Source organism: Tenrec ecaudatus, unplaced genomic scaffold (assembly GCF_050624435.1).
Source record: "Tenrec ecaudatus isolate mTenEca1 unplaced genomic scaffold, mTenEca1.hap1 Scaffold_2039, whole genome shotgun sequence".
Lineage (NCBI taxonomy): Eukaryota > Metazoa > Chordata > Mammalia > Afrosoricida > Tenrecidae > Tenrec > Tenrec ecaudatus.
The window spans coordinates 27298-31765 of record NW_027458295.1 but is presented as its reverse complement, the minus strand read 5'-3'; the positions used below and the strand labels follow the sequence as shown (position 1 = coordinate 31765).

General features: G+C 38.0%; 1 pseudogene; it reads right to left on the bottom strand.

Moving 5' to 3' along the window:
* Positions 1-1225: 1225 nt before the first annotated feature.
* On the bottom strand, positions 1226-3324 carry LOC142436298 (cyclin-C pseudogene; annotated as a pseudogene).
* Positions 3325-4468: the final 1144 nt, after the last annotated feature.

Here is a 4468-nt window from a genome sequence, read left to right as displayed (position 1 = left end):
ATAGGCAGGCACCTTTTAGTTCTTCTGACCTTAGCATCATAGAGGCTGAGGTACGCATAGTCCATTACTGATTTGGACTAATTGTTGCCAGGCATCTTGATTTTATTCACTGTTATTTGCTCCAGACAGGGTCCAATAGTTTATAGTGCCAGCCTAGCCGATAAACACAAGTAGGATTAATCGAAGGGCAGAGGGATAGATGGTTTCGTGAGCCTCGCCTTGCTTGTTCTGTGCCTCAATTTAAAGGGGTACACTACCTGTGGGATGCCTAGCTTGTGGACTGTGTCGCTGTAAGTTGAGGTCCATTTAATCCCACAGGATTGGTATGTTCATCTCTGGAGCTGGGGACCGACAGTTGGTGACAGTTGGTGACTTGCCTTGCTGTTTGCTGCCTGGGTATATATAGCCCAGCTCTCTCTACAGAAAGGGACTGGCAACTGGCGGCTCTCAAGCCTTAAAGGACTGCTAGTGTCTCACTGTTTTATAATTTCACTGTTAGTTTCTTGTGTTATCTATCTGTATATAATTTAGTGGTTCATTTCTTCTATTGTATATCTAGCTTTTTAATATATTTATATATAATTACTAGCAATATGGTTTTCTCTCTCTAGAGAACCCTGTCCAACACATAGGGTAAGACCAAGAACCGACTTTTAGTTTGCTACTCACTAGCTTTTGAAGACCCCAGTCACTTCCCTGATGGATACAGAACATTGTCTTTGTGAGCTAGTTTGTTCCAATTGATCTTGAGGTCTCTCAGAGCTATGTTCCTGATCCCCCATATTTAGGACACGCTCCCTCAAGGGGTTTTGTTATACCTAAGACATTTTCATAACTATGCCTCCTGGATGCACTATTATATTCATGAACATATTTGTAGTATATGCTAATATGTATATAGAACTATTCTCTGGCAAACCTATATTTATTCATGGGGCTAGTCCCATTCTCCTTCCCACAACTGCTCAGATTTTGTGGTTTTTCTATCTATCTATTTATCTCTCTAGCTATCCTTGTATGTTATTGTTATTATTGGAGTATTTATCTCTGTTGCCTTTAATGCTTGTAGTCTACTGAGAAAGGATAGTGTTTTGATGTTCCAAATGTTTCCTCATTTTCTGGGTTACATGACACAAACCAATAGAAGAAGAGAAAAGAAAAAAATTTAACCCAAGTAATAACACCAACAATAAAACCTATTTAGTCTTTTTTTTTTTTTGGAGAACTTTCTTTTATTCTTGCAGTTTTATACCAGGAATTCAACATTTAATAATCCATTTTCCACAATGAACCCTTAAATTGTACACTGACATCCTTTAACTCCTTAACTTATTTACCACTCTCCTTCAAGTCTGAAGAAAATTATTAATTCATTGAGTTCCACAGACAGCACAGTCCCACTGAGATGACATTGAGCCTGAACTCCTCCACTCATATCAGAATTAAGAACAGCCAGTATCAAACTGGCCCGAAACCTGATTGTGTTCTTGGCTCAGGATATCTATAGTAAATTTGTGAAGTCACACTAAAACAGAAAAATTAAGTAAGGGATGTATGTATTATAAAATTTTTTTCACAGTACAGTAAAAATTAACATTGAAAGTTTACCAAATTTTAACCATATAATCGGTGTTTTAGCCAATTAAAAAATTTTAAATGCTTGATTAACTGTGACTCAATTGCAAATAACTTCATGTAGGATCTTTTTTTTTCTTTTAAAGTTTGCCCAGCCTTTTAAAATGTTTACAGAATTAATATAACTTTTAAAACATCAAAATATGCTTGCTGTACATATTGCACTTTTCTGCTAGAACTGGGCTAGAGTCTTCCCTGGCAAGACACCAAAACTATTGAATAAAATATACTTTTAAATCAATAGGTACTTGATTATTTTCCCTGAAATCATCAACATCATTACCAAAATCTTCCAGGATTTTGTAAGATTTGATTCCTTAAATACAGCTTTAAAATTAAGTTAAAGAGGGAAAAAAGCCCTCAGATGTTTGACTTTTATTGTCCTTGTTCTGGTCCTTCAGTGACCAAAGAGGATTTAAAACAAATTGTGTTCATGTTTCCTGACTTAATAAAAAGCTACAAATCCAAATTTTAAAATTATATTATTCAACTTAAAAATTATACTAATCAAAGAGCTATAAATCTTGATATGTCTATGTCTGTCTATCTGCAGGTTCCTTAGAAACTTTCAAAATTTTTATAATTAAGAGGTTTTAATCAATGATGCAGTAAAATCAAACCAGGTAAGGAAAATTATTTTGCAAAAATAAATCACTTCCCAAAGTGCTTGACAGAAACCAACTATTCATTTTCATTTGTGTTCCATTGAAGACATTACTGAAATCTGTCCAATGGTTTATTTCCAAGTGGTCCACTATGAAAATCTTCGGAATGTTCTAAGACTGGCTGTAGCTAGAGTTCTGACTTCCATTTGGACCCTGCTCTCCTTCACTGTTTGGAGGTGGTTTTGGTTTGGGCATCTTACTAAGAATAGTTGCCATCTCTTTTCTCTCATCAAAATTCTTCCACTGTTCATAGAGTTTTAAAATGACCCTGATTATTTCCAAAATCTTTTCCATGTCCACAGAAAGCTCAGCAAACCATTGTCTGGCATCTTTCTGCTGTACAACACAGGCCACATGTAGGCAAGCTAAAGCTATCATGAAAGGAGGGTACAGTAGGCAAAGCTCCGTTCGATAGGTATCATTCACTATCCTCCATGCCAGGGGAAGCAACATGTCTTCTTGGCCCATGTCCTGCACATACTGGAGCAAAGGTCTATAAGGATGATACACTATCAAGCAACAATCCATTAGTTCTAAAAGATAAAATTCACATTCTAATACATGATTCATCCTATAAGGAAACTCCTTTGGAAAGGCATATGAAAATCTAGTTTTTAATACAGAAGTAGCAGCAGCAATCAACCTTGTATTTGAGACTACTCCAAATTCCTCTACTTTGGATGCCAAAAACACACAAGTAGGAGCCATTAATACGGGATCTATACTTTTCAGAGAATACCTGGCATAGAATCTCTTGAAATAGACTGTAGCAGTGGCAATAACTTGCTGTCTTAATTTAAGATGTTCAACTAATGCCTGAATAACATTTGTAAAAAATATTTGTAGTTTCCAATACTCTTCTTCTGAGAGAAATTTTAAGTCCTTTTGGCGCTCCTTCAGAAGGTCTTGTTTATCCAAAATCCATTGCAAATAGTGGGAGCTCTGCCAAAAGTTCCCTGCCATGGAACACAGCTTGTCCTGATGAAGAAGCACCAGCCGGCGGAGCGACCCGCGGAGCGACCATAGACCCAGCCCGCTCGGTACCCGAGCTCCGTGACTGCAACCAGCTCCACTCCGCTCCGCGGCGGCAACCCCAATTTAGTCTTTTGGTTAAGAATTACTCAGACTTCCCCACTCCTAGGCTAACCCTTGAAAGAAAAAGAATGAGATAAAAGACCATAGGGAGGAAGAAAGGAGAGTGAGAGGCAAGGGAATAAAGAAAGAAGGTGGCAGGGTTGTGTGAACAATTAATGTGGACCTTCTTTGATGTGTATTAAAAATAATATTGACTGGTTTTTTCAATACTCACCAAAAATTATTTATATCAATCAAGAAAACCTCACTACTCTGGAATCAATTATGACATATAGCAACCCTTTGGACAGAGTATAGAACTGCCCCTGTGGGTTTCCAAGGCTGTAAATCGTTACAGGAGTAGAAAATCTCATATTTCTCTTGGGGAGTGGGGGTGGGGTGGGGGGAGTTTCGAACTTCTGATCTTGCAGTTAGAAGTCCAACTCATAATCTACTTCACCAACAGGGCTCCTCCTTTCATCATTAATCTAGACTGTTTGACCTTCTTGGCTTACTGGGTTTTATTTTCTCGCTTTGGAAGATATGGTACCAAAATACACACCATTTCCTAGCCCCCCAAAAAATCAAAAGTAAGCACAAAAAAAAAAAAAGGAAAAACTAGCAACCCAATCCAAACCAACTAACCTATTTAGCCATATAGATAAAGGATACTAGTAGCCAACCTCTGTGTTGGGGGCAATAGGGATGGATGGGGACTGTGGTTAACAGGCACATGTCAGCTCATCCACAGGGGACATTCAAATTCTAGCTCCAGACTGTTGTTGCCTTGGGGAAATGCAAGGATTTTAAGGCCTGATTTTCTGTTTGTAACTGAGATGCTGAGAATATAAAATTCGATGTGAAATCGTCAACTTTTCAAATATTGGATCACATTAGTTAAAACCACTTTTCAGGCTGCTCATCATCATACTAGCACATCATTAGGCTAAAATCATATCAAAGACATCTGGTTTGTCCCCTGTGCCCTTTAAGGACAACTGAAACATAAGGACGGGAATGTGACATTCATTCTTCCTCTAGACCCTCACCCTTTGCCTCCATTGGCTGGCGTTCATAGAAGAGGCAGACGGTTT